At 36.7% G+C, this 21,142-nt stretch overlaps 2 long non-coding RNA genes across 4 annotated transcripts in view; both read right to left on the minus strand.

Annotated features, from left to right (window-relative positions):
• Positions 1 to 11,219, minus strand: part of LOC139965498 (uncharacterized) — a 22,049-nt gene extending 10,830 nt beyond the window's left edge. Inside the window, exons 1-4 of one of the 3 annotated variants that reach the window (XR_011792269.1) lie at positions 10,752 to 11,219; positions 7,800 to 7,912; positions 5,530 to 6,907; positions 4,074 to 4,536 (exon numbers count right to left, since the gene is read on the minus strand). This is a non-coding gene — a long non-coding RNA (uncharacterized lncRNA). Of the gene's footprint in view, positions 1 to 4,073; positions 4,613 to 5,529; positions 6,908 to 7,799; positions 7,913 to 10,751 lie in introns of those variants that run through there. The other 2 variants (XR_011792267.1, XR_011792268.1) reach the window with 2 other exon arrangements.
• Positions 11,220 to 14,580: 3,361 nt separating this feature from the next.
• On the minus strand, positions 14,581 to 20,903 carry LOC139965500 (uncharacterized). The gene is made up of 4 exons (XR_011792272.1): positions 19,743 to 20,903; positions 17,020 to 17,138; positions 16,409 to 16,557; positions 14,581 to 15,586 (listed from the first exon to the last, which is right to left on the minus strand). It is a non-coding gene; the product is annotated as an uncharacterized lncRNA (long non-coding RNA).
• Positions 20,904 to 21,142: the final 239 nt, after the last annotated feature.

Consider the following 21,142-nt stretch of genomic DNA (forward strand, 5'->3'; position numbering starts at 1 on the left):
CACTAAAATAGCTTGTCAATACGGTAACTGGACAATAAGAAGTTGTATTGAAGTCATACTTGGTTCATAGATGCGCCATAGTGAGTATAAGAACCCTATTGATTTTGGTGCTCATCTAATGAACAATAATGAGGTCACAGGGTCAAACGTAAAAATATTCAAATGCTTATAACTCCGCAACCGAAAGTCAGAGCCCCATTGATTTTGGTGCACATATCAAGAATATTAATGAGGTCACAGGGTCAAATGTAAACATTTTCAGAATTGAATCATACTTTGTGTGAAGGAGTTGGTAGACAGCTGGTACATGATAATGTATGTTCAATGTGATATTATGAACATTAATTAGTGGGCAGGGCTAAAATCAACTCAATTGAGTTGATTTTTGCTAAAAACAGCTTGTAAACATGGTAAGTTAACATATTTAGTAGAGAGGTCCACAGTCAGTAAAAGAACCTTGCAGATCAATTTACTCAACAATGACGAAAGCTTGGGATTAAAATCTCAATTGGCAAGGAATGACAATAAGCCCATTGGCTTTCTGGTTATATGATCACACACTAACTGATATCAACCTTGGTGATCTAAATCTTTTTCAGTAGTGATACACTGCATTCGACAGTACAGCATTACTAGCATTACGAAAATCTGCTAGGTAGATAGCACTTGCTTGAAGTTCATCAATAAAATTGATGAACTTCAAGCAAATTCTATCTACATAGCAGATTTTCGTAAATTAATGCTAATCTGATGTCGTTTACAGAGACATGGTTAACTAGCATTCATAGTGATGAACATGTTAATATTGATGGTTTCATACTGCTCAGGGGTGATCGGGATATGAAGGAGGCGGGCAAAAAGAGTGGGGAGGTGTCTGTGTTTACATCAACGATAGATGGTGTCATCCAAACAATGCTTTCATCAAAAAAAAATATTCATCCACCCCTAACCTTGAAATTATGACTGTTTTGTTCTGACCATTTTATTTACCACGTGAATCCTCGCATGTACTTTATTGCACTATTTACATCCCGGATAAGTCTGTCGCTAAAGCCGGTGGTGAGGAATTCAGTGCAGCTAATCATGATCTCCAAGTGGCAGCCCCAGATGCTTTCATCGTTTTTAATATTTTAATCATGGCTCAATAAAGAGATCTGTGTCTCAATTCTACCAATACGTCAATTGTCTGACCCTTGGAGTTGCATGCTATTCTTGATCTGTGCTATTCAAATGTCTATTAAGACGCTTACATTGCCACTCTATTCAGGACTAAACTCTGTGAGGCTGATCATAATCTCATCCTCCTAGCTGACACATATACAAGCCTAGATTGTTCAATGTGTAAAACCATGGAGGTTAAAACAGAAGTGGTCAATACAAAGCAGTGGTCTGAAGAAAGTTTGGAATGTCTACAGGATTGCCTTGAAGAAACAGTCTGTGATGTGCCTTCACTGAATCTAACCTTGAATGAGCTCACAGATACAATCAGTGCCTATATCCACTTTTGTGAGGACACTATTATACCAAACTAAAAGGGTTAAATGATTTTTCTAATCATAAACCCTGGATTACCAAAGAGATTAAAGGGATCATTAACCGTAAGAAGAGGGTGTTTGGTAGTAGAGGCAATAAAGAAGAACTGAAAGGGATACAGAAAGAATTGGATAGAGCAATTAAGAAAGAGAGACAGGTTTATAAGGAAAAGGTTGAAGATCATTTCACCGAGAATAACATGAAACGTGTAAGGGACGGTTTGCGATTAATGAGTGGGTGTGTGAATGACAACAAACGTAGTGTCTTACATAATATTTCTTTTGATTATGCTAATGCTTTGAATACATTTTACAGCCGTTTCGATTGTCATGACTTTTTCGACCAAAGTTGACAACAGGTTCCTATGTGTAAATTCTCCCAAATTCTGTGCCCTTTCTAACGATCACTGAAGAGGAATTGTTCGGCATAATTTTAGAAAGATTATTCCATCTAAGGCTGCTGGCCCTATAATCTATCCCCCCGTGTGCTTAGAGATTGTGCAAGTCGACAGTTAGCTGGTATATTTACTTACATATCTTCAATATGTGTTTCACTACACAGTCCACTCCATCTATTTGGAAACAGTCATGTATCATCCCTGTGCCCAAAAAGCCAATAATCTCATGCATGAATGATCTTCGACCTATTGTTTTAACTTTGGTTGCCATGAAGACCTGTGAGCGTTTAGTCCTAAATTCTCTTAAGTCTTTAATATCTTGTCAGATGGACCCATTACAATTCGCTCGCTGTACTGAAGACGCAATATTATATTCATTTGACAAGCTGTATTCTCACCTTGAACAAACAAAGTTTGGCAAGGTGTCAGCTCGCAACAACCGCTCGCAGTATGTTCAACTAGGAGATAACGTTCATTCCGATATTACTCATTGCAGTACTGGTGCCCCACAGGGTACAGTTCTCGCACCATTTCTGTTTACTGTCTACACATCTGATATTCATTCAACAAACCCTAAACTGTCCCTTAGTGAAATTAGCTGATGGCACTGCCCTTATTGGTTTGGTTTCTGATGGCAACCATAATATGTATCATTGAACAGATTAGCAGATTCGTAGATTATTGAGATGGAGACTATTTGGAATCAAATGTTACCAAAACCAAAGAGATTGTTATTGATTTTAGAACTAGACATACAGTAAGGTATTATCAAGCGATGTGATAATTAAATAAGGGGTTAATCAACGGTGAAGCGTGCGTTACGCACAGGATTAATGCACGATCGGGGGATAATGCATCCAGCGATAGCATTAACACCCGGAGTGCATTAATTATGTGAGTAACGCACGCTAGACCGTTGATTAACCCCGTTCATTCATACACTACCATTTGTGTGGGGGAAAAATCATAAAACAAAACATTTTTGGTTACATATAACCAAAAGTTTATTAGAGTGATGCCCTGTAAGTCGAATTAACGATTAACAACCAGCATAACAATGTACATGTGCAATTATAAAGTAATACTGAACGATAGTGAATAATTATAAAGGAAACGTCTTTGAAAAGCTATCATTCATAAAAGATGAACCATAATAACATTTTAACTAATGTTTGGCAATATTGCGGTCATAAAACTATTTTTGAAAGGTCTCAATAACAAGGAACTACAAACAATTACTAGTTGGCTTTATCATATCAATACCCTACAGCTTCTGGTTCCCATAGCAACCATTCTAGGGACAAACATGTACGTATGGTATATAGTCATACAATAACATAGTAGGCCTTGTATTGAACACGTACGATACGTACCGTACCTACGTACGTACACTCACTTGAACGAGTGCTTGGCACTGCGGTCGTTTAACATTAAATTTATAACACTATGAGCAACATAACGGCCTTGCCTTAACGGCCTTAATTACGGACAGATACTGGATATATTTAAACTCAAAGCATCCACAACGTACTGTTTGGTGTTTTAATACGGATATAACTATGAATTTTGGAAGTAAACATTCACAGGACTTTGGAAAGAACATTTGGAAAACAGTTTGGACATGTTAGACGTTTCAGCCCTAACAGCAGCAGTAACGTTAATGTCATTGTTGGAGGCAACAGCTGTGCAGCCTACACTTTGGCCTAGACTTGAGTGCGGATCCATGTTTTCGCGTCCTTTACCTCTGATGGCATCTTGCAAGACTTTTGAACAAGATCATTTCTGTGAATTAGATGCATCTTGGCAGTAACTTTTTATACTGCTCTCGTTTCTGTGTCCACGCATGGCCATAATGACCCGTGTCTCGATGCCAGCACTACTGAGTGTTGTAATAGTTGTTGCACGAACACAGTGGTTTGTGTATTTCTGACTCAGCTTTGCTTTTACGGAAATCTTCACCATCATTTTGCCAAGGGTGTTAACCCCCAGCGGCTGGTTGTCATACCATACTTGGTCTGATTCAGCAACAGATACCTTTGGCCGTTGAAAAAAGTGTTCGCAGTTTGGATTCAGCTTTTGCAAATACTTCTTGATCGCCTTCACTGGACATTTTTCGTCATCTGTGGCATACATGCGTTTCTGGGATTGGAAGTCGTCTTGGAGGTCGCCATGGTGAATTTTAGTTGCTTCGTTGAAGTTAAGAAAGACATATGCGTTATTTGTGTCGTCGATACCAAAGTTAAACGACGACTTCTTTAGACTTCGCAGACCTTCTCGTCCTCGACGACAAAATGGTACTCAAGATAAAACCACGCCATGTTTAACAGTGAAGAAGGATTATCTGTGGACAAAACTTTGCTCTCAAACATGGTTTTAAGGTCGCCTTCAGAAATAGCTGGTTTCTGACAACTCACATCTAGGCCTTCTCTCTTGATTTTTTTCATCATTCCAATGTAGACGTTATTGGCACTCTGAAAGTCTTTATCTCTCATAATGTTTACATGACGGTTGTAGGGAGCCCCTGTCAGATGGCGGTGGATCGCAGCCCTCAGTATGTTTTGTTTGCATATGGACTACCATCTTGTTTTCGAACTTCTCCATAAAATCTTCGAAGAAGGGAAGCCAATTCCGGCACGTCAAGCTGCTCAAAATCAGTTCTTAGCTCCTTTGCTGGACACCATTCTGTAATAGAAAGTAAGTGTTTTGACATATTTAAAGCTTTCTGATGATTTATAAATCATGCTTTACGAGAAGTGCTAATATTTGGTATACAGAACTTTGGTACCAGCTATAAAGATGGGGAGGGGGCTGGGGAACTACACCTAGGCCTAGTCTAGGGCCGGGGGCCTAAAATTACGTTCCAAGGCCTGTTTCTAGGCTATAGAATGCCTACTACTACTACTAGCAGCTTACCTTTCAAGAGTTTAACTCCCCATTTCGTGACTTTCTTCGTGGACTCCTCATTCCATGTTTTTTTTTTTGTGTTTTGTATCATTCGTTGTATCAAAGTTCTTTGTATTTTGTACCATATTCATTGTATTGCTCACCGCAGATCTACATAATTTCCTTCTGGGATTCAATCAAGTTGACTATCTAGCTATCTATCTACTATCTATTTATCTAGAGCCGTTGGTCACCCCTTGAACACACAGACAGACCTCTTAGTCAGATTACTCTTGCAGTGAGGACAACAGCTCAACTTTTACCTTAATGAAAGTACTTTTCACCACTAAACATGCATTTTACATCTTAATTCGGCAGCTGCTAACTACAATTTGACATCATACAGCTCACTTCATTAGCTGCATATGTACCTTAGGTAGGAAATACTGTATCTCAAACTTCTGTATGTACGTGTACATTGAAATGCTTTCAAGTTTATTACAATATATGCAATCATGCCTTCAAGCAGGAAAATTGAAACATGTTACGAATACTCGACCTGAAAAGAATTTTCCTTATCATGGGTTGACTATGTAAATTTTATATAAATTGGGCATATATAATACATATACTGGTTACAAGTCTTAATATATCAATGTTATTGTATACATCAAATTCGTATGAAATCAGGATATATGATAAAAATAAATACTTACCCATGGGCATACCATCATGTTAGCAACTGCTATGTTTACCAACGATCTCCTGCATTCTGCATTCAGATATGTTGACACTGCATTTGGCTAAACAGCGACCACTGGCATGACTTTTCTGAAGAACTGCCAATGTGACTGAGCTTTAAATTAGGTGTGGAAAACAAAATACAAGTATTCTTGCAAATTGAAATGAATATAAGAGGTTCATAATCAGAGCTTACATAACATAAATTATAGGCCTATAGAACCTTCATTATTCTTTTTTTTGTAATATGAGTATTGTTCTTCCAAGTCCTGGCGTGTTTGAAATTCTCGTCAGGGATACTCAAAGACCTTGCGAAATCCACTTATAATTTTCAAAAGGTGATTCCCTTCAACCCATAATTGTTCAGCCCAGCAAACACAATAACGTTTTAAAAATATCAGGAAAACGTTTGGTCAAACGGTATGAAAATGTTTTGGAATAACGTTATAATAACGTTAAATGTTGAGTCTTAGAAATAGCGGGAAAACGTTTTAAAATGTTTTGTTCCAATATCATCACAACGTTTTTATAACGTTTTCATGATGTTTACATGAAATATTTTAAAACGTTTTCCCGCTATTTCTAAGACTCAATATTTTACGTTATTATAACGTCTTTTAAAGACATTTTCATAACATTTGACCAAAACATTTTCCTGATATTTTCATATAAAGTTTACCTAACATTTGATCAAAACGTTTACTTGATATTTTAATATAACGTTAATAAAATATCAGACGAAACGTTTGGAAAATATTATGTTAACGTTTATAGCAAATGTTATGATAACATTATTTCCAAATGTCATCAAAATGTCTTGGAAATGATCGGATGACAGCGACAATACGTTATTAGATATCCCCATAACCCCGCCCCCCCCCCCCCCTTTAGCTCACATCTTGTCGTATGTGTCTCACCTCTTCCCCTGGCCATGCGCAGCTCGGAACTGACAGTAGGTACCCGAAAATTCTGGCAGCGGGATGCTAGGTCACTGTGGCGTGACAACCGGCGCTCTTGCGAACACAAAGGGGCGGTACTTGAGCTTGAGCTACTTGGTAGCTTGAGCTACTGGAACTACTTGGTGATTGTCGCTGAACTCCCACCCCGATTAGCGAGATAATAAGTCAAATATAAGAGACATTATTTATGTTCAATGTAAACATGTTTATTTCTGACAACAAATACTAGAACACTAGAATATTACTAGAAGAGCAAATACAAAAACAGACAACAAAATCTGAGAACACAATACTAGAACGATGAGGGTTCAATCGCTGGAGTTGCTGGTCCCTCTTCTGATTCAACCTCAGATTCATACACCTGTGTGTTCCTCTTTTGTGCCACTTGTGATTTCTATAAGATATGGAGAACAATGGTAATATATTTTTATTAAAAATCTTATACATGCATGCAGTTACTGATGGTTCCATCTACACAAGGATGTGCTTAACACATACATCATCCTGTTTATTTAACATGAACAATTCCAGTTACCTTTCTCATGTAGTTGCTGCCTCCTGGCATATTAATTAGGGCATTTCTGAGAACTTATACACATAAACTGGTGATTTTTTTTTAGCCTAACACACTGTAGCATAGGCGAATTTAAGGCCTAAAACTATATTTTTTTAAATCTTCAAACGATGTCAATTTCTGTTCGGATCGTTTTATACACAAACTGGTTAATTTTATAGCCTGACACCCTGTAGCATAGGCGAATTTAAAGCCTATACTTATATTTGAAATCTTCAAACGATGTCTTTTTTTATTCTCATCATTTTATACACATAAACTGGTGAATTTTATAGCCTAACACACCATAGCATATATGCTATTTTAAAACATATATATACATATACTATCCCCCAAAAGGGCACCTTGATTCCACAACAATATGGCGTATCGCTTTGCGATGATGCCTTTGACAGAACGTTCTGTCACATAAATTTAGCACACCCACATCTAACATTTTGCCTCAGGGTGCTATCTCCCCAAGTCCAAATCTGAGGGGGTGGGGAATGGTGGTTACTCCAGATTTGGCCGGTAAAAAAACGGTATTTGATGATAATTTTTCAAAACATTTTGCAGATATCACTCTTCTGCTTTGCCATGCAGAACCAAGTGCATTAAGTTTGTGCCGAGTCATTTGTTTTTCACAATATTGTTCCACTCACATCTACACAAACACTAAGTGCTTTAGAGACATGATCTTGTTTATTTCATTAATATAAACAATTCCAATTACCTTTCTCATGTAGTTGCTGCCTCCTGGCATATTTGGGGCATTTCTTAGAACTTCACCGATTTCAAACAAGAAATCGCTCCTCTTCCCATTTTTGATGCATTTCCATAGTGCTTCTGTACAAATGAAAGGAAACAAGTATTAAACATCTGTTTGAAAAAATTGGCTAACATATTTTATACATACCCATACCCATACTCATGAGTAGGTACTGGTACCCATACTCACAGTTTCATTTTCCTTGGACCCGTACTTACAGTATAGGCCATTACCCATACCCGTACTCATGAGCCTGTACCCATGGGTCCAGCACTTGTAGTGCTGTTTAATATGTATGCAATGTAAATTTTGACACATAAATATACTCAGTGACAGATCGATATATTTTTGTTTGTACATGTAAACCTGGGGACACTATGGTATATACACAGTTGGATGACTTTTTCAGGTTAATTTCAAAACTTGCCAGTGGGAGAATATCGGGCAACCTAGAACCAGGGTTGTTGATTTTTTTTTTTAAATCAGATTTTTTTTTTATTTCAATCAGATTTTTTTAAATTTTGCAATAATCAAAAGTTCAATTTCCTCTCAAATGTTACCTAAATCTTCCAAAAACACCTATACCCACCCATATTACATACGAGCAGTCAGCCCAATGCTTTAATTTGATTTCCACACAATCAACAGAAGTCATGCTGTCTTGTATATATTATTTCACAATTAGGCCCTATATCCCCCACTAAGGGGCCAATGATACCAATTTCCCTTTGTTGAACACAGACACTTGTTTGCACCCAATGAGCTACTTCACAACCATAGTTTATGCAATCTACTGTCTATACACAGGAAGTTAATTTATTCATGATACTCCACCCCAGTAAGGTTTGATTGGGGGATTATAGGGAATTGTATTATATTTGGTAGTTGACACTTCACTCTGAATGGGGAGTACCACAGAAGAAGTGTGCATGGGCTCATACTAGGCTATATATCTTTAAGTGCACCCAATTCAGTATTATCCAAGCTCACATACTTCATTGAGTCTCTATCAAACAGGTCAACTAGAGGGGATTCTTGCAGGCAATTTCTAGAATTGTTCAATTTGTTTTAGTACGATGGGACACATGCCATACCAGTGTGACAGGATTTTTCTCACTGAAAATACCTCCCACCCCCGGGGGGAATAAAACAGGTTTAATACAAGTTCATTTGTTTGATAAAAGTTTGAATAAAGTTCCACTAAAGCAAGAGACTCGGCTCTTTCCTTTCTACAATCAAGACTATTTGCTTTGGTATTTAATTATACGAGTGTTTCATTATTGCAGTTTAATCAGTGCCATGGGCTATATATTACATATATATGGGACAGATATTACTGGGATTTACTGAAGTTGCTTTGATACTTGATTGAGACTCTACTTTAATACGAATTGTTTGATTTCAGAGATTAAGCTGACCACAATTCAACTTTTCCTGCCAAGAATTAGAAAATTGATATCTTCCTTGGCTGGATATATGCTATTGAGTACAAATGGTGAAAGTTGCATCTTATATACTCTTTTACAATGGATTACAAGAGGATGGGACAGGATGTTACTCTGTCTACATAAACAGTGGTTAAGCTGTTGTGAAGCTGACCACACATCCTGCTGAAGATTACATAATAATAGGTGCACAAACAGGTGTAGGGTTTTGGTTGTAGAAAGTTACACTAGAGGTTACAGTGTGGATGATCTCCTGGAACTAATAAGTTGGAGGTTTCTGAGAGGTGTGATGTAAGAACTTCCTGTCTGTGCTACTAGCTAAGATATTGTAAATATGTTCCTAGGGTAAGGGGAAGGTGAGATAACAGTAAAATGCTCTCTGTTACAATTGTTACAGGAAACTCAGTTAGATGATGCTCCTGTTTGGAAACAATTATATCGATGTCAAAGCAGATATGTGTTGAGAAAATTTGAACCTTTGAACCATGAAAATTATGTTCTAACTCATTCAATATATCTGCAAATGTTCTGGTTAAAAATAAAAGGGCTGGGACCATTTAATAAAAAAAACAAAGAAATTAGCTTCTTCTATACTGTATTATTCAATAGGAAATTAGTGTTACATATCACTGGAACATTTTAAGCTACGCCTGACATGGACCAATTTCTTGACAAATCTTGTACCGATACCCCAAAAAAGTTATAAACAAACTCAAACAAGTCATCTACACATGAATGTTCTGATTGCAAATAAAGGGTCCGAACCATTTTCAGAAAGGTAAAAAATATAAAACTGACAAAGAAATATGCACATTATTAAATCGAGCCCTAACTTTTGGCGGCCATTTAAGTCGGCTGTCTGAACTTAGCAACAATGGACGTTGTTGGCTCGATGTAATAATGCGTGCACCTGTTTCCAACAACATGTACAGTACCCTAACCTATAACACTAAAACCAACTTTTTTGTTTATTTTCTGTGCTAATAATCAAATCAAACAGTTAAAAAAGGATTAAAAATAGTGTGAAATATATCTAAACCCTAACCTGTAATATAATCACCCACATTTTCTTTGCAAGGTTTAACCAAAAACAGGTAGCCTATGCCTGGCCTACACATTATTAAATAACAAGCCCCAATCTCTTTGGTTTTCCTGTACAAAAAGTAGCCCTAGCCTATATACATTTTCCTAAAATGTTGAAACTTTCACAATTAATGTCTGCTAAGCTGATCTATAAAAGGGTGAACTTTGTTTCATACAGGTTTTCTTTAAGCTTGAAAATTCCCTCTGATCCTCTTACGTGTCCGAACTTCGCAGGGTCCATCATACAAAATACGTGATAACGTGCATATCGTGGTAGGGTAGGCTAGGCCTATAACGTTAGTGGTACACCTTACGTTAATGCTATAAGCCTATACTATAGTACGGTAGGCTGATTTTGCATTATTTATGAAAAATACAATGAACTTACCTAATTATTTCTTGTTTTCGATAGACTTACTCCTAACTCCTGATGAAAAGTATAAAAGAATCTGGATAATTCACAGACTTGAATGAGTAATTCTTACTGCAGTAACTAGAGCAGAACAGGCTTGAAGTTGAACTTTGAAGTTGAAGGCAAAGTTGGCAGAGTTGGCAAAGTTGATGGCAAATGAGCAAATCAGCGTAACCAGCGGCACATGCCAAAAAACGCTAGATTTGCAAAAGTAAAATCCCAGAAAACGCTAGATATAGATATTAATGCACATATGTAATGTAGCCTATTACCTCCATCACAAGTTGCACTTACTTATATGATAGACATTGTTATGAATATGATTATTTTAAACAAACTTCAAGTCATAATGGCTCAGAATCATAACAAAACAACTGAAGAATCAACAAAAATACAACAAATTCAGACGATTCTCGTCTCAATCCGCGGTAAGGCTGTATACGTAGTGTATACATAAACTCACACAATGGCCAACAGTTCCGCTCCTCATGTTTACTACATGCAAACGTACGCCTCAGCTGTACGTACGTTCTGCATTATTCATTTTAAATATATCGACCGCGATAACATTGTGTAAAAGTAACATATAAATAGCGGTTCAAGTGTGTTGCAAAGCGGGAATTTCACCTCGAATGTTTCGGATACGGTCATTTTTTTGGGAACCATCAATTTTGATACGAAAAAACGTACGCTAGGACAGCAGAAAAGTCTAAAACACGCTAAATCTAGTGTAAAACGCTAAAGCTGGTAACACTGGTGGTAATGGCTTTAAATTTAGCGCGTATGCGTCGTACGTACGACATTTTTTTTAACCAATCAAATTCCTGGAATTCATGCATGTGACACTAAGTTTGAAACTAAGTTTGAATCTTTTTATTTCTATTTCGGGATTATGAAAGAACATGCTCGATTAATATTAACCCTTGGGAACCTAACCGAAACCTATAATTATAACTTATTTTAAACGTATCTGTGATTAACCACGGTAGTCTAATTATTATAAACGTATCTATGATTAAACACGACTGCAAACCGCGGCCGCTTCAAGTGATGCTCAGTGGAGCGTGACCTGACGGTCTGACGTCACTCCCTAATGCGGATAAGGGTTATTATAAACGTATCTGTGATTAATCACTATCACGTGATCTACCACAGATACGTTTATAATAATTAGACTACCGTGATTTATCACGATAGTCTAATTATAAACATTATGATATAACGTTTTAAGAAAACATTGAAACATTTTAAAGATATTTTGTAATGCAAAACGTTATAAAAATGTTTTTAAAACCTTTTTAATATAACAGTTTGTGAACCTATTTGAATCAATTTGAGGATGCAGGCAATGTTTGTTTTTAGTCTTTTTTTATTGCGTATATACCAACAACGCATAATTTTATCTGACTTCATTAGGAAACTAGATATTTGAACAACATTTTGATATAATGTTGTAGGTAAAACATTTTTAAAACATTTTAAAAACATTTTCTTACAAATGTTATTGTATAACGCATTGAAAACATCATGATATCACGTTTTAAGAAAATATTATTGAAACATTTAAAGATATTTTGTGATGCAAAACGTTATAAAAATGTTTTTAAAACGTTTTTAATATAAAAGTTTGTGAACCTATTTGAATCAATTTGAGGATGCAGGCAATGTTTGTTTTTAGTCTTTTTTTATAATTTGATTGCGTATATACCAACAATGCAAACTTTTATCTGACTTCATTAGAAAATATTTATATGATATTTGAACAACATTTTGATATAATGCTGAAGGTAAAACATTTTTTAAACATTTTAAAAACATTTCTTACAAATGTTATTGTATAACGCATTGAAAACATTATGATATCACGTTTTAAGAAAATATTATTGAAACATTTTAAAGATATTTTGTGATGCAAAACGTTATAAAAATGTTTTTAAAACGTTTTTAATATAAAACTTTGTGAACCTATTTGAATCAATTTGAGGGTGCAGGCAATGTTTGTTTTTAGTCCTTTTTATTTAATTTTATTGCGTATGTACCAACAATGCAAACTTTTATCTGACTTCATTAGAAAATATTTATATGATATTTGAACAACAGTTTGATATAATGCTGAAGGTAAAACATTTTTTAAACATTTTAAAAACATTTCTTACAAATGTTATTGTATAACGCATTGAAAACATTATGATATCACGTTTTAAGAAAATATTATTGAAACATTTTAAAGATATTTTGTGATGCAAAACGTTATAAAAATGTTTTTAAAACGTTTTTAATATAAAACTTTGTGAACCTATTTGAATCAATTTGAGGGTGCAGGCAATGTTTGTTTTTAGTCCTTTTTATTTAATTTTATTGCGTATGTACCAACAATGCAAACTTTTATCTGACTTCATTAGAAAATATTTATATGATATTTGAAAAACATTTTGATATAGTGTTGTAGGTAAAACATTTTTAAAACATTTTAAAACATTTTCCTCAATGTTATTGTATAACAAATTAAAAACATGATGATATAACGTTTTAAGAAAATATTATTATAACATTAGGAAGATATTTTATATAGCAAGACGTTTTAAAAATGTTTTTAAAATATTATTATTAACATGCAAGTTTATTAGCATATGTGAATCACATTTGATGAAGTGCCATTGTTTTCGTAGTTTTAATGCATCATATACCCACAATGCATATTTCCATCTAATTAACGGTAGAATATATTTTTATGATATTTTAACAACATTTTGAAATAATATTGAAAACAAAACATTTTTTAAACATTTTTAAAACATTTTTATGTTATAAAATAACATCATAATAACGTTATATAAATATAATATAAAAATGTTTTGTTATAACGTTTCTACGACCTTTTAAAAATGTTATGATAATGTTATGTGTTTGCTGGGAGGCCACCTTAGCTGTGTGCGGTTGTCGGATTTCACACAACCTGTAGTGTTGCAACATGAATACCGGTATCGTAACTACAACCGGTATTTTCCTCAACTTTCATCTATGGTTCAAAGCACTTAGTTACGAGATTCAATGTCATACATTCAATATGCATAGCCTAAAGTACCACTCACGTATAACTGGACATGTGTGCGGGCACATGATCGTATAAAGACGTATAAACAAGTACAATCGCATATAATCTCGATCGTTGACACACAAATTGCCGCCATGTTCCACGGAGGATAAGTTTACTTTGAATAGTTGGCAACATTTTGAAGAAATAATAAAGTGTTACTAAGCGTTTCTTGTGTCAATTTTTTATATAATTTACCAAATTTTTTGGTTCCAACATAATGAAAAGAAAAAAAACTTCCACCCAACAAATTTGAAGCACGGCCGGTTAAAAACAAAACATGTTTCTCGTCCGTGCAATGGGCCTCCTTTTTCCTGATTCCCGAGTTTCTATTCGGATAACAAGAAATCTAAACTATCCTTAAAAATTATTTTGTAAAGGTTGGAACATATTCCAAACTAGTATCAGCGCATGACAAGAAGAAAAATGGCCGCCCGTTTTTTTTCAGATTTCAGTACGAGAAACATGTACTTTATTTGGATCATATAGAACAACTTTCGTTCCCTAGCTGTATGTCGATTTTTATAAAACCTTCATGAAAATTAAGAGACTTGTTTGAAAATGAATTTTGAAGCTCAGTCAACAATTTAAGAAATTGCTTACCGTTAAATACTGGCGTAAAACAATACATTTCGTATTTATTCCAATAAAGATCCACAAAGGATAAAAATCCCAGATAACATCATGCTAGCGGTCCACCGGCGGCCGCCAGCTGCACCACTGGCGGTCCACCGGCGGGGAAAGCCGGCGGAACGCCAGAGATTTGGCCGGCTTTAATCCGGCGGTCCGCCGGCGACTACGCCAGAAGACCGCCGGAGAAACGCCAGCGTACCGCCGGTGTACCGCCAGTGTTTCACAAGCAGACCGCCGAAGAAACGCCGGCGTACCGCCGGTGTACCGCCAGTGATCCACCAGTAGACCGCCAGAGAAACGCCAGCGTACCGCCGAAGAAACGCCAGCGTTCCGCCGGTGTACCGCCAGTGTTCCACCGGCAGACCGCCGAAGAAACTCCAGCGTACCGCCGGTGTTCCACCAGTAGACCGCCAAAGAAACGCCAGCGTACCGCTGGTGTACCGTCAGTGTTCCACCAGCAGACCGCCGAAGAAACGCCAGTTTTCCGCCGGTGTACTACCAGCAGACCGCCGGAGAAACGCAAGCTTACCACCGGAGTACCGCTGAATTTCTGTCAGAGAAAGCCACTGGCTATCCACTAGCTAATATCCAGTGTTCTGGCGACCTGCTAGCCCAAATCTGGTATTTCGCCAGCAACCCGCTAGGCAGAGATATTCACATGAATTGCTAACCAAATATCTGTGTTCCGGTAGAAAACTGTCCGTCAAATATCGGGTTTTGTCCCAGCACATTGTCAAGGGAATGCTAGCAAGAGTGCCAGCTTGTTTGGGGTGTACTACTAGAACAGAGCTATTGGTCTACCTGCAGATTTTACTGAATTACACATGCGGTTACATATGAAGAAATAATGACTAACACAGTGAAATTAGTTGCTATCATTTTATTACGCCTATAAATTACAAAGCGAGAAAATGAGTTCCAGCGTTAAATATTGCAACAGCACTAAAGAAATTCACTCGTCAACTGTTTGTGGTGAAGTCCGAGATTTTCGCCCTCCCTCACAATCAGATGCATCCTTCAGAAATCTAACCACCGCCGCCTGAATATCAGATGAAGTCGATTGTGCAGTTCCTCCGTACAGCTTCTGTTAATACAAAACACATTACACAAAACATTACATAAAAGATTGCATTCTACACAAGCAGTAAAATGAAGCCAATAATGGGTTACCTGATACTCATAGCTAGGACAGTTACTACTGTTCATGTTCCACAACCATGCATCAGTTACTACTGTAACTGCTCGTAACACATGTGTTACAGGTGGCAAGTTTTTTGTAAATGCAAATTTAAAAAAAAAATAATAATAATTATAAAATTTAATATACTAAAAATGTTTTTTTTAAATTACTGCAAATTTTCACCTGTCTGACTCTTAGTTCAATGTGTCACATCTTTTTGATAATTACTGTGCCAACTGTAACACTAGCTATGAGTATCGGCTGGGGTCTCACATTATGATCACAATTGGTTAAACTACATTATTCACATTTTCACACATTTACCATTTTTTCAGTGATATACGAAATATTTCCTTTGCATTTGACAGTCACCTTCTTTCATTTTATACTGAACACATGCATTACTGTTGCAAATCCAGGTCCCATCAATTGGGAAAGAAAGTGACAATGGACTGGTCAATAAAATCATATGGTGAATTAACTTTAAAATCAATGCTGAATGCTGCTTTTCAACTGCATCTGAAACAACACATCTTACATCAAAATATATTTGTAGTAACTTATTTAAATGACCAGAATTCAATGTATATTAAAGCAAGAATTCTCGTTGATGGGGTTTTGCATTGAAAAGCTGGCCGATCCATGAGTCAAATGCACAACCCCCTCCCCACAACTCTAGGTTCTCTTCACTGCTGCTGAAAACAAAAATGACACATATAAACTCACTTTCATACATGCAGCTTCGCAAAGGCTGTTTTCCCAGTGGTACATGTCCAGTTCAGTGTGGTAGCAACTGCATTTGCCAATAAATCACCCATGATTCTTTTAACGCAATCCTTCAACGTGTTGCCACCAAGAATTGATAGTCTTCTCTTCTTGAAACAACAAAAAGAAAGAAAAGTTAATCAGAAACCATTCAATAATTATTATACAAACAGAAATATTCAAGTAATTCTATTTCATCCAAACTTTGGCATCTTTTGCTAATTTCTTATCAATATTTTAAGAGGAACTAGCAATGCAGTGCTGCAATGTTCCTTTCTGGGTCCAGTCAAAAACAAGATTGATTTAACAGCCCACTTTTGTAGAATGCACCGCAATGTAAAATCAGTTCTGGCCGAACTCTTGTTACCTAAATGCTTTCATGTCTGTTACTACCTTACAGTTTTAATTTTCTCCCAGTAAAAGGAAATTAGCCCCTCAGGAAATATTTTATTTTGTACAGACCACTGACACAATAAAACCTGACTTGGCTTCAAATTTATAATGATAAACTAACATTACACTCTGGAAAACTGTTTTCTGATTACTTTCCTTACACTTTTAAACTGACTTACCAAATATCTTTCCAAAGCCTTGTTTGTTTCAATAGAGTCATCCAGGTTATTAAATTCCTCCAAAGATCCCACAGGAATAGTAACGCGCTGGCTTCTAACTTAGTTCCTGAAATCCTGATCTGGAAAAATTGATAAATTGTGATTTAATCTGCTGACTCCATCTTCCTCAAAAAACAACAACAGCAGCATACTTTGGTGTTTCCATACTTCAAATTAAAGTTAACAGTAAATAAGTTCACAACAACATATTGTGCAGGAGAGGAATGGCTATCTGTCACTCCTTTATATACTTAGAATCCTTTCACTCTTAACTTCAACTGTGTCATCATGCAGCTCAAAGTTGTTATCATTATTGCTTGTTTCTTGTAAAACAGTGTTGACATGCCCATCAACCTCATTTTGTATTTTCCTTGTTTAGTTCGCCAGGGATTTCACATGAGTCATTTTTTCCCTGTTAATCTACTGCAAAATAAGAACCAAAAACAATAATCTAGAGCTCTTCATTCTGTATCCATTACTAACAATGGGCATTAACCCTTGGATTAATTTTTTTTTTTTGGGGGGGGGGGGGGGAGAACTATTATATAAGGTCAAATTTACATCATCAAATACAGACAAATCATGTTATTCGTTACTCTGTCTGCAGAGCTTTTTAAACAGAATAACATACCCTCCTGCTTGCCGAAAGTTGTATCTACTTTCATTGCCATTTAATTCATCTAGGAATACAATAGAGGGGCAAATTGAACCTAAACTACCTCTACTAACTATGCTTTCAATGATTTATTGCCAAGGAATTTAAACAGTTCTCCCCGCAGCACTTTAAACTTTGAACCCTTTAAAGTAACTTTCCATAGAGTTAAATAGTGGCACGCAGTACAGACATAGCACAGAGGCAGTTCAGCTATTGGGCAAATATACTTTACTTTAACTGAGGATCACTTCAATGTAGGCAGTTATTTTCTTGGAAATCATGTGAAGAATGATTCACCAGAAACTGAGCACATGGAATAGACCCAATGCAAATATTTCAAATTGACAGTAGCTAAGACAAAAAGCAACAAAAAGAGATAAGGCAGCCACAATTTTTTTAGAAGCCTAGAGGCTAGATATGAAATATTTTTCATTATCGTGTTGGTTGGTATCACCAAGAGCGTAGGAACCGGGGGGGATGGGGGCGCCAGCCCCCCAGTGAAAAATGTGGAGGGGCGGAAGTATCATTACGCCCTCCCCCCCCCCCTGGCTTCGCAAGTCAGAAAACCCCTTTTTCATTCCCAAATGAGAAAAAAATCTCACTTGGAGCACCAAATTGCATCTAAGGCCAGGTGACAATACAAAATTAAGTTTACAAAATTGAGTGGGTGTTGAAGTGTGCCATATTGCACCCTCCCCCCAGGCCGGCCATCAGTCTTCAGCCCCCCACTCAAAAGTACCTTCCTACGCTACTGGGTATCACTATACTCCACAGGAGTACTCATAAACTATGATGACGATGACCTATTGTTCTCCAAAATGCTTAATTTGTCACAAAAACTTTGAAGCCTAAGCACTAAACATGAAATCCAAAAAGATTTAACCACCAACCCATTCCTGATATTTAAAAACAACCATACTTATATTATTATTATTAATAAGGTTTTAACATTGAGTCTTTACCTTCTTAACTAGCCTAGGCCTAGGCCTAGCTATAAACAAATAAAACAGCACATTATTTCTTAAAAGTTATGGATGACCATGATTTTTCAATACTGCCAAATGATTTAAAACTAGGCCTAGGCCCCTAGTACTAGTGTACTACCACTACTAGCTAGTAGTAGGATGGTGACTTCGAAGTTCGCCCACTTAAGACTTAAAACACCCCAAAACTAAATCTTCTGGTGCAAATCATTTGAAAATATACTTCATATGGTGGGAGAATTTTGTTATAGTACGATACACGGCCAAACTTTCTTTCCTGCAAACTGTTTTCACGTTGTTTTCCAAGAAGATTCTTCGTGATTGTGGAACTGGTATTTCTTGCTAGAGTATTGCGAATTTCGGCCACGCAACCTACAGTGTGGCGCTGGTAAAAATTGGTGGCGCTGTTGCTCTTTCAGTAATTATAACAGACTTCATAGATCTTCGTCATTTTATTGACAAATATGTAAGTAATTTCTTGCACACGGGTCATTTTGGAGAGAAAATAACTGTAGCTTCGTACTTTTTGGTGAAATTTGGCTCTTCCTGTAGGTTTTCATGGTGAAAATCGTGTATTTCTTAGGGTGCCCGAACTTCGCAGTATGGCGAACTTCGCAATACTGACTATAGTACTGTACTACTAGTAAAGTAATATATATTTCAGAATATGATATTTAAAATTAGGAGGAAGCCTTCCATAGTCATCTAGTAATATTAACAGTATTAACCTTCTGCAGATAACATTTTTCTTCTAATACAGTCAGCAAACAAATGTTTCGGCATAACATTGCATAACCTAGCTATTATACAAACAACGGTCATTAGTTTACCTTTATGTGTGATCGTTATTGCTCAGCCTAACACAATTAACACCTACAAATGTAGGCTAGGTGTAATTCATACACCGCGAAAGGCTTCTCATTAAGCGATACATTCTAGCCTAACGCTAGATTACGTCTAAGTTTATTTAAAAAATAGTCACTTCAAATACTTGCGAAATCAAATGTACAACTGTCAACCCTTAGTAAGAAAAAACAGGTACATACCTCTTAAGCAAATTTGTATCTGCAGACTGCAAGTACTTTCAAAACAATTGATCAGGATATCCAACATCGAAAGAGTTGTAACGGATTACGAAAGCGAACGCTTTTCAAACTAGCTGCTATATCTGAGGACACTGAGCATTGCGGTTTAGCGATTGGATGCCAGTTATACTAGGCTCGTTCGATCAGTGAAAAATGTTTTCTGAACTGTTTTCTCTCAACTACGCTAAATTGTTGATTAATAAATACTTCTTGGGATAGTTGAAATTAATTAAAGTATTTGAATATCGCTTATAACGTTATTGCTAATATTTATTTCAGAATTTGAATTTGTTGAAAATATTATTTTGTAAGTGTTCCTGTGGTTAAGGGTATTACCCGCCCATTTTGCCCAAATGCTTGCCAAGATTTCTTCATGTGGTATCCGTCAGACTCGTTCGATCAGTATTTTTTTCCCCTTCAAATATTATGTAGTGTATGATAATATATATAACATTGGATGGTAAGCAACATTTAACTACTTTGAGTTAGCTCAATCTTTAATTACCTTATAGTTATTGGCGAATATAGGTTTTAGGAAAATATTATTCTGTTAATTGTGCCAGTTTGGTAAGGTAACTTCCCGCCAATTCTGCACAAAAGCTATCCAATATTTCCTCCGGCGGTACTGCTGTCGGCATTCCGCTGGACTTACAAGCCAGCTGTAATATCTATCGGTCCGTTAGCGGACCACCAGCCGTTGCCTAATAACGTATAAGCCCATGCAGCCGCACCTAAACCTGGCCTATAATACTACACAAAATCCAAGTATTCTTAATTTTTCTCTCCACAGGAACAAATATATACAAAAAGCACGGGTAAAATAGTTTAATAGAAACTCATCTTTAACTAAACTTTCACATAGAGACTTAAGATTTTGGACAGACCCGATGGTCAATGTGTATGTGAACTTGTGTAAATTGCTGAGTGACTTTCATAACATAATATTTGTGGGAAATTTTCTACGGCGTTACGCTGTCGGTCTGCTGTCGGAATTCTGCTAGGTTTTTCCAAGCAACAATGTCTATCGGTCCGTTGGCGGACCTCCAGCGTGAAACCACCGGCTTGTTTACGACGTTGATACGCTGTTGGTCCGCTGTCGGCAATACGCTGGGTTTTTTCTAAGCAGCAATTGATGTCTATCGGTCCATTGGCGGACCTCCAGCGTGTAACCGCCGGCTTTTTAACGACGTCGATACGCTGTTGGTCCGCTGTCGGCAATACGCTGGGTTTTTCCAAGCAGCAATGTCTATCGGTCCGTTGGCGGACCTCCAGCGTGTAACCGCCAGCTTTTTTACGACGTCGATACGCTGTTGGTCCGCTGTCGGCAATACGCTGGGTTTTTCCAAGCAGCAATGTCTATC

Source organism: Apostichopus japonicus, chromosome 3 (genome assembly GCF_037975245.1).
Source record: "Apostichopus japonicus isolate 1M-3 chromosome 3, ASM3797524v1, whole genome shotgun sequence".
NCBI lineage: Eukaryota > Metazoa > Echinodermata > Holothuroidea > Aspidochirotida > Stichopodidae > Apostichopus > Apostichopus japonicus.